Genomic DNA, 17,039 nt, shown 5'->3' on the forward strand with positions numbered 1-17,039 from the left:
AAATCCAAGGTATATTGGACCATTCAAGATTATTGATCGTGTCGGACCAGTAGCTTACCGACTTGAGTTACCTCAACAAATCGCGGCTGTACATAACACTTTCCACGTCTCGAATTTGAAGAAATGTTTTGCTAAAGAAGATCTTACTATTCCGTTAGATGAAATCCAAATCAACGAAAAACTTCAATTCATCGAAGAACCCGTCGAAATAATGGATCGTGAGGTTAAAAGACTTAAGAAAAACAAGATACCAATTGTTAAGGTTCGATGGAATGCTCGTAGAGGACCCGAGTTCACCTGGGAGCGTGAAGATCAGATGAAGAAGAAATACCCGCATCTATTTCCAGAAGATTCGTCAACACCTTCAACAGCTTAAAATTTCGGGACGAAATTTATTTAACGGGTAGGTACTGTAGTGACCCGAACTTTTCCATGTTTATATATATTAATTGAGATTTATATTTACACGATTAAATGTTTTCAACATGTTAAGCAATCAAACTTGTTAAGACTTGATTAATTGAAATATGTTTCATATAGACAATTGACCACCCAAGTTGACCGGTGATTCACTAACGTTAAAACTTGTAAAAACTATATGATGACATATATATGGATATATATATATAGTTAACATGATACTATGATAAGTAAACATATCATTAAGTATATTAACAATGAACTACATATGTAAAAACAAGACTACTAACTTAATGATTTTTAAACGAGACATATATGTAACGATTATCGTTGTAAAGACATTTAATGTATATATATCATATTAAGAGATATTCATACATGATAATATCATGATAATATAATAATTTAAAATCTCATTTGATATTATAAACATTGGGTTAACAACATTTAACAAGACCGTTAACCTAAAGGTTTGAAAACAACACTTACATGTAACGACTAACGATGACTTAACGACTCAGTTAAAATGTATATACATGTAGTGTTTTAATATGTATTTATACACTTTTGAAAGACTTCAATACACTTATCAAAATACTTCTACTTAACAAAAATGCTTACAATTACATCCTCGTTCAGTTTCATCAACAATTCTACTCGTATGCACCCGTATTCGTACTCGTACAATACACAGCTTTTAGATGTATGTACTATTAGTATATACACTCCAATGATCAGATCTTAGCAGCCCATGTGAGTCACCTAATACATGTGGGAACCATCATTTGGCAACTAGCATGAAATATCTCATAAAATTACAAAAATATGAGTAATCATTCATGACTTATTTACATGAAAACAAAATTACATATCCTTTATATCTAATCCATACACCAACGACCAAAAACACCTACAAACACTTTCATTCTTCAATTTTATTCATCTAATTGATCTCTCTCAAGTTCTATCTTCAAGTTCTAAGTGTTCTTCATAAATTCCAAAAGTTCTAGTTTCATAAAATCAAGAATACTTTCAAGTTTGCTAGCTCACTTCCAATCTTGTAAGGTGATCATCCAACCTCAAGAAATCTTTGTTTCTTACAGTAGGTTATCATTCTAATACAAGGTAATAATCATATTCAAACTTTGGTTCAATTTCTATAACTATAACAATCTTATTTCAAGTGATGATCTTACTTGAACTTGTTTTCGTGTCATGATTCTGCTTCAAGAACTTCGAGCCATCCAAGGATCCGTTGAAGCTAGATCCATTTTTCTCTTTTCCAGTAGGTTTATCCAAGGAACTTAAGGTAGTAATGATGTTCATAACATCATTCGATTCATACATATAAAGCTATCTTATTCGAAGGTTTAAACTTGTAATCACTAGAACATAATTTAGTTAATTCTAAACTTGTTCGCAAACAAAAGTTAATCCTTCTAACTTGACTTTTAAAATCAACTAAACACATGTTCTATATCTATATGATATGCTAACTTAATGATTTAAAACCTGGAAACACGAAACACACCGTAAAACCGGATTTACGCCGTCGTAGTAACACCGCGGGCTGTTTTGGGTTAGTTAATTAAAAACTATGATAAACTTTGATTTAAAAGTTGTTATTCTGAGAAAATGATTTTTATTAAGAACATGAAACTATATCCAAAAATTATGGTTAAACTCAAAGTGGAAGTATGTTTTTTAAAATGGTCATCTAGACGTCGTTCTTTCGACTGAAATGACTACCTTTACAAAAATGACTTGTAACCTATTTTTCCGACTATAAACCTATACTTTTTCTGTTTATATTCATAAAATAGAGTTCAATATGAAACCATAGCAATTTGATTCACTCAAAACGGATTTAAAATGAAGAAGTTATGGGTAAAACAAGATTGGATAATTTTTCTCATTTTAGCTACGTGAAAATTGGTAACAAATTTATTCCAAACATAACTTAATCAACTTGTATTGTATATTATGTAATCTTGAGATACCATAGACACGTATACAATGTTTCGACCTATCATGTCGACACATCTATATATATTTCGGAACCACCATAGACACTCTATATGTGAATGTTGGAGTTAGCTATACAGGGTTGAGGTTGATTCCAAAATATATATAGTTTGAGTTGTGATCAATACTGACATACGTATACACTGGGTCGTGGATTGATTCAAGATAATATTTATCGATTTATTTCTGTACATCTAACTGTGGACAACTAGTTTTAGGTTACTAACGAGGACAGCTGACTTAATTAACTTAAAACATCAAAATATATTAAAAGTGTTGTAAATATATTTTAAACATACTTTGATATATATGTATATATTGTTATAGGTTCGTGAATCAACCAGTGGCCAAGTCTTACTTCCCGACGAAGTAAAAATCTGTGAAAGTGAGTTATTGTCCCACTTTTAAAATCTAATATTTTTGGGATGAGAATACATGCAGGTTTTATAAATGATTTACAAAATAGACACAAGTACGTGAAACTACATTCTATGGTTGAATTATCGAAATCGAATATGCCCCTTTTATTTAAGTCTGGTAATCTAAGAATTAGGGAACAGACACCCTAATTGACGCGAATCCTAAAGATAGATCTATTGGGCTTAACAAACCCCATCCAAAGTACCGGATGCTTTAGTACTTCGAAATTTATATCATATCCGAAGGGTGTCCCGGAATGATGGGGATATTCTTATATATATGCATCTTGTTAATGTCGGTTACCAGGTGTTCACCATATGAATGATTTTTATCTCTATGTATGGGATGTGTATTGAAATATGAAATCTTGTGGTCTATTGTTACGATTTGATACATATAGGTTAAACCTATAACTCACCAACATTTTTTGTTGACGTTTAAAGCATGTTTATTCTCAGGTGAATACTAAGAGCTTCCGCTGTTGCATACTAAAATAAGGACAAGATTTGGAGTCCATGTTTGTATGATATTGTGTAAAAACTGCATTCAAGAAACTGATTTCGATGTAACATATTTGTATTGTAAACCATTATGTAATGGTCGTGTGTAAACAGGATATTTTAGATTATCATTATTTGATAATCTACGTAAAGCTTTTAAACCTTTATTTATGAAATAAAGGTTATGGTTTGTTTTAAAAATGAATGCAGTCTTTGAAAAACGTCTCATATAGAGGTCAAAACCTAGCAACGAAATCAATTAATATGGAACGTTTTTAATCAATAAGAACGGGACATTTCACTGGAGGCTATATTTCCATGCGATCGCATGGGCCACTTTTTCTGGCCACATCCCTATAAAAGGCAGTCTGGTGCTCGAATTTATCATACATCTTTTTCTTTCCTTTCTCTCAACGTATAAATAAATATATATATTATAATTTTAATTTTAATTTTAATTTTAATAATAAGGGTATGTTAGCGAATGTTGTAAGGGTGTAAGTCAAAATTCTGTCTGTGTAACGCTACGCTATTATTAATCATTGTAAGTTATGTTCAACCTTTTTAAATTAATGTCTCCTAGCTAAGTTATTATTATGCTTATTTAAGCCGAAGTAATCGTGATGTTGGGCTAAAATATGAAGACGGGGTAATTGGGCTTTGTACCATAATTGGGGTTTGGACAAAAGAATGACACTTGTGGAAATTAGACTTTGGGCTATTAATGGGCTTTATATTTGTTTAATTAAATGATAGTTTGTTAATTTAATATAAAGATTTACAATTGGACGTACCTATAAATAACTATATACACTCGATCGGACACGATGGGCGGGATATTTATAAGTACTAATAATCGTTCATTTTACCGGACACGGGAATAGATTAATAGTCTATGGACTTATTAAAACAGGGGTGAATTATATACAAGGAAAATTGGTGTAATTATAGTTTAAGTCCCCAATTAGTTGGAATAATTGACTTCGGATATAAGGATAATTTGACGAGGACACTCGCACTTTATATTTATGACTGATGGAATGTTATGGACAAAAACCAGACGGACATATTGAATAATCCAGGACAAAGGACAATTAACCCATGGTAATAAACTAAAATCAACTCGTCAGACATCATGATTACGGAAGTTTAAATAAGCATAATTCCTTTATTTCATATTTAATTGCACTTTTAATTATCGTATTTTTTAATTATCGCAATTTTACTTTATCGCACTTTTATTTATCGCAATTTCATTATCGTTATTTACTTTACGCTTTAAATTAAGTTATATTTATTTTTAATATTTTACATTAGGTTTTAACTGCGACTTAAGTTTTAAAATCGACAAACCGGTCATTAAACGGTAAAAACCCCATTTTATAATAATAATACTACTTATATATATATTTATATTTTTACAAATATAGTTTTTAAAAAAATATAGCGTTAAACTTGGCTAAGATCCCTGTGGAACGAACCGGACTTACTAAAAACTACACTACTGTACGATTAGGTACACTGCCTATAAGTGTTGTAGCAAGGTTTAGGTATTTCCACTCTATAAATAAATAAATAACTTGTGTAAAATTGTATCGTATTTAATAGTATTTTGTAGTAAAAATATAACTATTTTGTACCCCTTCGCTTTAACATCAAGTATTTTTGGCGCCGCTGCCGGGGACTTTGCTTAAACGCCGGAAGCGAAACGCTATATAAAAAAAAGATTTTTAGTTTACTTTTGTAAAAATACGCTTTTGTAAAAATACGTTTTAAATATTAAAAATACAAAAATTATTATTATTATTAATTAAAACCCTAATTAGGGTTACTTATTTAATTATTTAGTTTTAGTTTTTTTAATTAATTTGTATTTTAATTTAAAATTAGTTTTATTAAATATATAAACTTATTACTTTTATAAATAAATAATATAAAAATAATATTTTTATAAAAATTGTACTTTTTACAACTTTAAGTTTATTTTTATATTTTGTATCTTTTTATTTGTTTTAGCATAATATTTGTATTTTTTGCTCGTAACTAGTTTTAAACTTAGTATTTGCATAGTTATTTTTATTTCTAAATTTTTAGGATTTTCCGTAAAATCCCTTAAGTGCTTTTTCTTTAGACTAAGATTTAGGTGCTTTAGAATTTTGAGAAGCCGTTTTAAGATTTTAGTACTTTTTAAGTTATTACCGTTTTGGATATAGAATTTCTTTTAAGCTTTAATATTTTTAGACGCAACTTTTAATTCTTAGTTTTTAGACTTTTAAATTCCGACGCGCTCTTTTTCTTTCTTATTTCTCGACGCTCTAGTTTTTAGGACATAGATTTTTTCAAAATTTCGACGAAAAATTGTTTTAAGTGGTTAAATTGATAGACATCCTAAATTTTCTAGTTCTTAGTAATAGTTGGATTTGTTAGTGGCGAGTTGTGGGCTTCCGATTTAAAGGGTCCTGGCTACCTGCTGCATCTTTTGGCTATTCGAAACGTGGGCAAAATCAGAAAAGTCTATTAATTTGATAACTTATATAATTTTTATTTTATAACTAACAGGATATTCAGTGAATGCACCGAGCAAAACGTTCACCACCTTTTATACGTTCACCACCTGTAACTCGATCAAGACATCTAGCCAATATTGTTTCCGTTGATTTTTCTTTAGAATCGTCATCTACTCGACCAAGTACTCCAATTCAAATTTTCGATAATCCATTTTTTGAACCCGACCTCACAATTGAGAATCCGGAGGATATTCAGGGACAATTCAGAGATCCTGAACCATTAATCTTTACTCCGGAACCACCAATCATTCAAACAGAGATTGTCGAGGAACAACCCATTAAATCAGAATCCTCTAGTGATTCAGATTCAACAAATTCAATCATGAAAAATCTGGAACCTCTAAGTATGGAAGACCGAATGAGAGCTAAACGCACTAGCCAAGGTCACGCAATTACTCAACCAGACATTAATGCGCCAAATTATGAAATCAAAGGACAAATTCTACACATACTAACTAATCAATGCCAATTTAGTGGTGCGCTGAAGGAAGATCCAAACGAACATCTTCGTACCTTTAATAGGATTTGTACTCTATTTAAAATAAGAGAAGTGGAGGATGAACAGATATATATCATGTTATTTCCCTGGACTTTAAAGGGAGAAGCCAAAGATTGGTTAGAATCGTTACCTGAAGGGGCGATTGATACATGGGACGTTTTAGTTTAAAAATTTCTTAAACAATTCTTTCCGGCATCTAAAGCCGTGAGACTTCAAGGAGAAATTTTTACGTTCACACAAAAGCCAAATGAAACTCTATATGAGGCATGGACAAGATTTGGAAAGTTATTAAGAGGATGTCCGCAACATGGTTTAGACACTTGTCAAATAGTACAAATATTCTACCAAGGATGCGACATCACTACAAGAAAAGACATCGATATAGTAGCTGGTGGTTCCATTATGAAGAAAACCGCAACTGACGCTTACAAAATTATTGATAACACTACTTCCCACTCACATGAGTGGCATCAAGAAAAAGATATTGTTAGATCATCTAAAGCAGCTAGAGCCGATTCTAGCCATGACTTCGATTCCATTTCTACAAAGATAGATGCTGTCGAGAGACGAATGGAAAAGATGACTAAAGATATTCACTCAATACGAATTAGTTGTGAGCAGTGTGGAGGACCACATTTGACAAAAGATTATCTCAGTATTGAACAAACAATGGAACAAAGAGAGAATGTTTCATACATAAACCAAAGGCCTGGAAATAATCATCAAAATAATTATCAACCGCCAAGACCAATCTATAATCAAAACCAGAATTATAACCGAAATGTTCCATACAATAACCAACAAGGTCCTAGCAATCAACAAGTATCCAACAATGCTTATAATCAGCAAAGACCAATTTTTCAAAACAAACCACCACAAACCGATGATAAAAAGCCAAATTTAGAAGATATGATGTCGAAGCTAGTTGAATCTCAAACACAATTTTTCACATCTCAGAAACAAACCAATGAACAAAATGCTCAAGCATTTAGAAATCAACAAGCTTCTATTCAAAATTTGGAACAAGAAGTAAGCAACCTAGCAAAGTTGATAGGTGAAAGAAAACCGGGAAGTTTACCTAGTGATACAAATGCTAACCCTCGGAATGAAACAGCAAAAGCCATTACCACAAGAAGTGGTATTACACTTAAACCACCTGAAATACCTGTAATTTCTGATGACGCTATTCCTACTCCACAAGAACCACAATTTGAGCAAGATAAGGAAACAGAACCGGTAGTTGAAAAGGATAATGAAGATAACACATTTAAGACTAAACCTTATGTTAAACCATACCAACCACCACTTCCTTACCCGAATAAAATGAGAAAAAGAAATACTTGAAGCCGGGCAATCCAAATTCTTGGATATATTTAAACAAATAAATGTTAATCTTCTTTTCATTGATGTGATTTCAGGAATGCCTAGAAATGCTAAATTTCTGAAAGATCTAATCACAAATAGAAAGAAAATGGAAGAACTCTCGGCTGTTACTATGAATGCTAATTGTTCTGCAGTACTGTTGAATAAGATACCAGAAAAATTATCAGATCCAGGAAGTTTCACAATTCCATGTTTTCTGGGTAGTCTTAGTTCAATAGAAGCATTGGCAGACTTAGGTGCAAGTATAAATTTAATGCCGTATTCACTATACGCTAAACTAGACCTTGGAGAATTGAAACCAACACGAATAAGTATACAACTAGCCGATCGATCAGTAAAATATCCTAGAGGGATAATGGAGAACATGCTAGTTAAAGTTGGTACTTTAGTATTTCTAGTAGATTTTGTTATTCTGGACATGGAAGAAGATTCTCGAGTTCCTCTCATATTAGGAAGACCATTCTTAAACACTGCTAAAGCAATAATAGACGTGTTCGGTAAGAAACTGACCCTAAGTATAGAGGACTAGAGTGTTACCTTTTCTATTGATAGAGCAATGCAACAACCGCAATCTGCAGATGATACATGTTATTATATTCAAACTATAGATTCACATATAGAATTGTTAGAAGAATTTTCAGAATTACAAGGAACAGGAGAATGTTCTTTAGGAGAAGGAACTGAACCAATTGATGAAACTGAAATGTTAGCTACACTTATGGCTAATGGATATGAACCAACAACAGAATAAATACAAATGCTAAAAGAAGAAGACAGATATCGATACAAATCATCGATAGAAGAACCACCGACATTAGAGTTAAAGTCACTTCCAAATCATTTGGAATACGCTTATTTACATGGTGAATCGGAATTACCTGTAATAATATCATCTTCTCTTACTGAAAATGAAAAATCTCAACTCATTGCTGTGCTAAAAGCTCATAAACCAGCTATTGCATGGAAGATTCATGACATTAAAGGCATAAGTCCTTCTTATTGCACACATAAAATCCTTATGGAAGAAGGTCATAAAACGTATGTGCAACGCCAAAGAAGACTAAATCTAAATATGCAAGATGTTGTTAAGAAAGAAATTATTAAACTGCTAGATGCAGGTTTAATTTATCCAATTTCTGATAGTCCATGGGTAAGCCCAGTTCAATGTGTACCTAAGAAGGGTGGCATGACTGTCATCACAAATGAAAATATGAGCTTATTCCTACTAGGACTGTAACAGGATGGCGTGTTTGTATTGATTATAGAAAATTAAATGATGCCACCAGAAAAGATCACTTTCCCTTACCTTTCATTGATCAAATATTGGAAAGATTAGCTGGAAATAGTTACTATTGTTTTCTTGATGGTTTCTCCGGATATTTTCAAATTCCAATAGCACCCGAGGACCAAGAGAAAACCACATTCACGTGCCCTTATGGTACTTTTGCTTACAAACGCATGCCATTTGGACTTTGCAACGCCCCTACGACCTTTCAAAGGTGCATGATGGCGATTTTTCACGACATGATAGAAGAATGCATGGAAGTTTTCATGGTTGACTTTTCAGTCTTCGGTGATAAATTTGAATCATGTCTAGTCAATCTTGAACGAATGCTTATTAGATGCGAACAATCAAATCTAGTTCTTAATTGGGAGAAATGCCATTTCATGGTTAAAGAAGGCATCGTTCTTGGTCATAAAATTTCAAAGGAAGGAATTGAAGTGGATAGAGCTAAAGTAGATATAATTGCTAAACTTCCACATCCCACTAATGTTAGAGGAGTTAGGAGTTTTCTAGGGCATGCCAGTTTTTACCGACGTTTCATAAAAGATTTTTCTAAAATTGCCACTCCAATGAATAAACTCCTAGAAAAGGATGCTCCATTCATCTTTTCAGATGAATGCATTAAATCTTTTAATATTCTTAAAGAAAAACTCACTAATGCGCCGATCATGATAACTCCAAATTGGAATCTACCGTTTGAACTCATGTGCGATGCAAGTGATTTTGCAATGGGAGCCGTTTTAGGACAAAGGATTGAAAAACGATTTCAACCTATATATTATGTTAGTAAGACGTTACAAGGAGCACAAACGAATTACACAACTACTGAAAAAGAACTCCTTGCTATTGTCTTTGCTTTTGACAAATTTCGTTCATATCTCGTTCTAGCTAAAACGGTGGTCTATACCGACCATTCTGCTCTTAGATACCTATTTTCGAAACAAGATGCTAAACCAAGATTAATCCATTGGATCTTACTCTTACAAGAGTTCGATATTGAAATCCGAGACAAAAAGGGAGCAGAAAATCTCGCCGCTGATCATCTTTCTCGTCTTGAAAATCCTAAATTAGAAGTTCTGAATGAATCGGCCATACAAGATAACTTTCCTGATGAATATATATTGAAGATAGATTATAGTGAAATTCCATGGTTTGCAGACTATGCAAACTACTTAGTATGTGGATTCCTTGAAAAAGGATTATCGTACCAAAAACGAAAGAAATTCTTTAGTGATATAAAACACTATTTCTGGGAAGATCCACATTTGTTTAAAAGTTGTCCCGATGGAATAATACGCCGATGTGTATTCGGAGATGAAGCTAGTCAAATCTTAAACCATTGTCACACAGGACCAACAGGAGGGCATTATAGGCCTCAACTCACAGCAAGAAAAGTTTACGATGCTGGATTCTATTGGCCTACAATTTTCAAAGACGCGCACCTTCTTTGCAAATCCTGTGATACTTGTCAAAGGGCCGGAAAAATAAGTCAACGTGATGAAATGCCACAAAATGTCATTCAAGTATGTGAAGTATTTGACATTTGGGGTATTGACTTTATGGGTTCATTTTCAAAATCTCATAATAATCTCTACATTCTCGTTGCCATTGATTATGTATCTAAATGGGCGAAAGCACAAGCTCTTCCAACTAACGATGCACGAGTTGTAGTCAACTTCTTAAAACATCTTTTTGCAAGGTTCGGAACACCGAAAGCTTTAATAAGTGATCGGGGTACTCATTTTTGTAATAATCAACTTGAGAAAGTTCTCAAAAGATATGGAGTAACTCATAAAATCTCAACCGCTTATCATCCACAAACAAGTGGACAAGTTGAAAATACCAACCGAACTTTAAAACGTATTCTAGAGAAAACCGTAGGATCAAATCCGAAGGAATGGTCCATGAAATTGGAGGATGCACTCTGGGCTTTTAGAACAGCCTACAAAACTCCAATTGGAACCACACCTTTTAGACTCGTTTACGGAAAAGCATGTCATCTTCCAGTAGAAATTGAGCACAAAGCATTTTGGGCTTTGAAGACATGTAATCTTGATTTACATGAAGCCGGACGTCTACGGTTAAGTCAACTAAACGAATTAGAAGAATTAAGACATGAAGCATATGAAAATTCGTTAATCTATAAAGAAAGAACGAAGAAATGGAATGATAAAAGAATCAAAAGTTCAAAAGAATTTAAAGAAGGAGACAGAGTTCTTCTTTTCAATTCACGATTCAATCTATTTCCTGGAAAATTGAAATCAAGATGGTCTGGACCATTCATAGTCAAAAGAGTTTTCTCGTACGGAACAGTGGAGTTAATAAATTCAAATGAGATTGAATTTAAAGTTAATGGTCACAGAGTTAAACATTACATAGATAATCTAATGGAAGTTGAAGATGAAGTTAATACAATTTCGACACCACAACTAACTAAGTGTGGGAAGGTTCGAATCTTTTTAGGGTAATAGTTATTTTTGTTAGAGTTAGATATTCTGTTTACGTGTAGTTTCCGAGAATGGAATCCGAATGGTCTTTCTCTAGCAGACCCTAAAGAACTAGTCTTCTCCCCCCATTCTGAATTTTTATTTTTTTTAGATTTTACGAGATGAAGAATTCATTTGATCTGAACCATGGTCTAATGCTACATACTATGATTACTAAACGTAATAATGACACCCTTCCGAGTGAACTGGTATCCTTCATAAGAGGCAAAATGGACGGAGTAAGAAAAGAACTCAGAAAAGATCATCATAAGATACATTTTGGTAAAGGAAAATCAAAATCCGCGACAAAAAGAAGAGCACGACACCTTGAAAGATGTTATAAATGCGGAAAATGGTCACACGAAGGTAAATGTTCAAATAATCAAACATATTCAAATACCGAATTTGTTACTCTATGCAGAGAAGGATAGTTCATATGTTTAGAAGAAAAGATATTGAAGAATCGAGGATACGCATACGTAGCTATAGAGAACCAAATCACACGACTCTCCTATGAGTCGGCTAAAGCAGGTCTCTGAGAATTCTATCTCACAGGTAAGTATGTACAGTTTTTATTTTTATTTTTTTTGCTTTTAACCTTTTGATAATAAACGCTGAAACGTTCGCTATAAAGTATTAAATTGGTATTCAATAAAATTAGGTATGCGTAACCGAAATTATTGATATCATACAAAAATTTATTACATCACTGCGAAATTTACCGTTTATTCTTAAGGTATAAATATCTTTAATCAATCAACCTAAAATATTTCAGAAATTCGTCAGGAGTAAAACTGGGTAATATAGCCGAAATTACTTTACCGAAAAGAGGGGCGTATATTTTTTATAATATTTGATTGATTAAAGTGGGATAAAAGACCAAAAAGATTTTTAATTTTATTTTTTTACCATGTTTTTAAAATTAATATATAAATATTAAATTAATATTGTAAACTTTTTAAAATCAATATATTTAAGTTTGTAAATATTTGAAAAATTAATATTTTTAATATAAGTTTGTATGTATAAAAACAAAAATATAATATAAGTTTGGTGTGAATTTTTAATTATAATAATATGAATTTTTAATTTTATGCATTTTAAATTTAAGTTTGGTGTGAATTTAAAAACAAAAATTTACTTTATTTCACTAAGTTAAAAATATGATTTTTAAAATTCGTCGTGAGTTGAAAACTAGGTCGTTGAACCGAAATTGCTTTACCTAAGGGAGGGACGAGAACTTTTATTATCATTATTTTTAATCTTATTGAATTAAAGTATGCCAAAAACATTAAAAAACCCAAAAATCTTTACTTTTAAAACGACACTTAAAAAGTAACAAATTTTAAAACTTTGTTGAGAGACGGACTAGGACAACGATCCGAAACGTCCTCACTCCTAAAAAGAAACAAATTTTTAAAATTTAATTAATTATTTGTTTTAATAAGTATAAGGTTTAAAAAAAAATACCAGGACCCCATGCGATCGCATGGGGTTTGGCCTGTATATCCATGCGATCGCATGGAGGCAATTTTTTGGTCAGGAACAAGTAACCAGCTCGTCTGCTCTCTGTCTCACTTCCATACTCACACACACACGAACATACACACACATACACTCCTCAAATCACCATTTTTTCACCAAATTCAACCAAATTTCGTCCTACAATCCACTCTAATCATGCCTAGGTTCGGATTTTTCAACAAGAAGGTAAAAATTACACCCCTAAACTCTTAAATTTCTTAATTTTTGTGATATTTACCAATATTTTACCTAATTTGATTTTGTCAATTTCTAGTATAATTAGAGTTAAATTGTTAGTATATTATGCATGTATAACCTATATTGATGCTATTTAACATGATTTGAAGCCAAAAACTTCAAAAATTTTAGAAATCTAGGGTTTGTGTTCTTGAGCAATTTGGGGCTTTTTGATAAACAGGTTATGGCCGATTTTTTTCATGAATTATTGCTAAATTAAGTAGTGTAACATGTTTAGGTAGCTAAATGATCCAAACTTTGATCCTAAATATGATTTTTGAGAATTAAAATGGACTTTTTAGGTCTAAAATTCATGAACTTGATTAAATTGATATAAATGCCATTTGAAACTTGTTTAATTGCTAGTAATGGTTATTTTAACATGTTATTTGAGTTGAATGTGAAATGTCCCGTTCTTATTGATTAAAAACGTTCCATATTAATTGATTTTGTTGCGAGGTTTTGACCTCTATATGAGACGTTTTTCAAAGACTGCATTCATTTTAAAATAAACCATAACCTTTATTTCATCAATAAAGGTTTAAAAAGCTTTACGTAGATTATTAAATAATGATAATCTAAAATATCCTGTTTACACGCGACCATTACATAATGGTTTACAATACAAATATGTTACAACGAAATAAGTTTCTTGAATGCAGTTTTTACACAATATCATACAAGCATGGACTCCAAATCTCGTCCTTATTTAAGTATGCGACAGCGGAAGCTCTTAATAATTACCTGAGAATAAACATGCTTAAAACGTCAACAAAAATGTTGGTGAGTTATAGGTTTAACCTATATATTATCAAATCATAATAATAGACCACAAGATTTCATATTTCAATACACATCCCATACATAGAGATAAAAATCATTCATATGGTGAACACCTGGTAACCGACATTAACAAGATGCATATTTAAGAATATCCCCATCATTCCGGGACACCCTTCAGATATGATATAAATTTCGAAGTACTAAAGCATCCGGTACTTTGGATAGGGTTTGTTAGGCCCAATAGATCTATCTTTAGGATTCGCGTCAATTAGGGTGTCTGTTCCCTAATTCTTAGATTACCAGACTTAATAAAAAGGGACATATTCGATTTCGATAATTCAACCATATAATGTAGTTTCGATTACTTGTGTCTATTTCGTAAAACAGTTATAAAACTTGCATGTATTCTCATCCCAAAAATATTAGATTTTAAAAGTGGAACTATAACTCACATTCACAGATTTTTTACTTCGTCAGGAAGTAAGACTTGGCCACTGGTCGATTCACGAACCTATAACAAATATGTACATATATATCAAAGTATGTTCAAAATATATTTACAACACTTTTAATACATTTTGATGTTTTAAGTTTATTAAGTCAGCTGTCCTCGTTAGTAACCTACAACTAGTTGTCCACAGTTAGATGTACAGAAATAAATCAATATATATTATCTTGAATCAATCCACGACCCAGTGTATACATATCTCAGTATTGATCACAACTCAAACTATATATATTTTGTAATCAACCTCAACCCTGTATAGCTAACTCCAACATTCACATATAGAGTGTCTATGGTTGTTCCGAAATATATATAGATGTGTCGATATGATAGGTCGAAACATTGTATACGTGTCTATGGTATGTCAAGATTACATAATATACAATACAAGTTGATTAAGTTATGGTTGGAATAGATTTGTTACCAATTTTCACGTAGCTAAAATGAGTAGTTTTTACCAATTTTGTTTTGCTCGCCATTTCTTCGTTTCTAATCCGTTTTGAGTGATTTAAGCGGCCACGGTTTCATATTGAACTTGACTTTATGAAACTAAACAGGAAAGGTATAGGTTTATAGTTGTAAATACAAGTTACAAGTAGTTTTTCAAAGAGGTAGTCATTTTCGTCGAAAGAACGACATCTTGATGACTGTTTTGAAAAACATACTTTCACTTTGAGTTTAACCATGATTTTTGGATATGGTTTCATGTTCATAAGAAAAATCATTTTCCCAGAAGTATAGCTATTAAATCAAAGTTTTTCATAGTTTTTAATTATCCAAACCAAAACAGCCCCCGGTTGTAACTACGACGGCGTAAATCCGGTTTTATGGTGTTTATCGTGTTTCCGGGTTTTAAATCATTAAGTTAGCATATCATATAGATATAGATCATGTGTATAGTTGATTTTAAAAGTGTAGTTAGAAGGATTAACTTTATTTGCGAACAAGTTTAGAATTAACTAAACTATGTTCTAGTGATTACTAGTTTACCACTTCGAATATGATAGCTTTTTATGTATGAATCGAATGATGTTATGAACATCATTACTACCTTAAGTTCCTTGGATAAACCTACTGGAAAAGAGAAAAATGGATCTAGCTTCAACGGATCCTTGGATGGCTCGAAGTTCTTGAAGCAGAATCATGACACGAAAACAAGTTCAAGTAAGATCATCACTTGAAATAAGATTGTTATAGTTATAGAAATTGAACCAAAGTTTGAATATGATTATTACCTTGTATTAGAATGATAACCTAATGTAAGAAATAAAGATTTCTTGAGGTTGGATGATCACCTTACAAGATTGGAAGTGAGCTAGCAAACTTGAAAGTATTCTTGATTTTATGTAACTAGAACTTGTAGAATTTATGAAGAACACTTAGAACTTGAAGTTAGAACTTGAGAGAGATCAATTAGATGAAGAAAATTGAAGAATTAAAGTGTTTGTAGGTGTTTTTGGTCATTGGTGTATGGATTAGATATAAAGGATATGTAATTTTGTTTTCATGTAAATAAGTCATGAATGATTACTCATATTTTTGTAATTTTATGAGATATTTCATGCTAGTTGCCAAATGATGGTTCCCACATGTGTTAGGTGACTTACATGGGCTGCTAAGAGCTGATCATTGGAGTGTATATACCAATAGTACATACATCTAAAAGCTGTGTATTGTACGAGTACGAATACGGGTGCATACGAGTAGAATTGTTGATGAAACTGAACGAGGATGTAATCGTAAGCATTTTTGTTAAGTAGAAGTATTTTGATAAGTTTCTTGAAGTCTTTCAAAAGTGTATGAATACATATTAAAACACTACATGTATATACATTTTAACTGAGTCGTTAAGTCATAGTTTGTCGTTACATGTAAGTGTTGTTTTGAGACCTTTAGGTTAACGATCTTGTTAAATGTTGTTAACCCAAAGTTTATAATATCAAATGAGATTTTAAATTATTATATTATCATGATATTATGATATATTAATATATCTTAATATGATATATATACATTTAAATATCGTTACAACGATAATCGTTACATATATGTCTCGTTTCGAAATCCTTAAGTTAGTAGTCTTGTTTTTACTTATGTAGTTCATTGTTAATACACTTAATGATATATTTAATTATCATATTATCATGTTATATATAATATAAAAATGTATTAATATGCTTCATATATATTTAGTAAGACGTGGTTATAACGATAATCGTTATATGTATCGTTTCGAGTTTCATACGTCAATAGTCTCCTTTTTAAGTATATAACTTATTGTTACTATTTTTAATGAGATGCTTGATGATCATTATATCATGTTAAACATATATATTTATTCATTTATGTATCATCATGTCATATACAACTTATAGTGTTCGTGAATCATTGGTCAAACTGGGTAA

General features: G+C 31.7%; 1 non-coding gene across 1 annotated transcript; it reads right to left on the bottom strand.

The window, feature by feature from the left end:
* Positions 1–6,638: 6,638 nt before the first annotated feature.
* On the bottom strand, positions 6,639–6,745 carry LOC139845907 (small nucleolar RNA R71). Its single transcript, XR_011758660.1, has one exon. It is a non-coding gene; the product is annotated as a small nucleolar RNA R71 (small nucleolar RNA).
* Positions 6,746–17,039: the final 10,294 nt, after the last annotated feature.

This window comes from Rutidosis leptorrhynchoides, chromosome 4, assembly GCF_046630445.1.
Source record: "Rutidosis leptorrhynchoides isolate AG116_Rl617_1_P2 chromosome 4, CSIRO_AGI_Rlap_v1, whole genome shotgun sequence".
Lineage (NCBI taxonomy): Eukaryota > Viridiplantae > Streptophyta > Magnoliopsida > Asterales > Asteraceae > Rutidosis > Rutidosis leptorrhynchoides.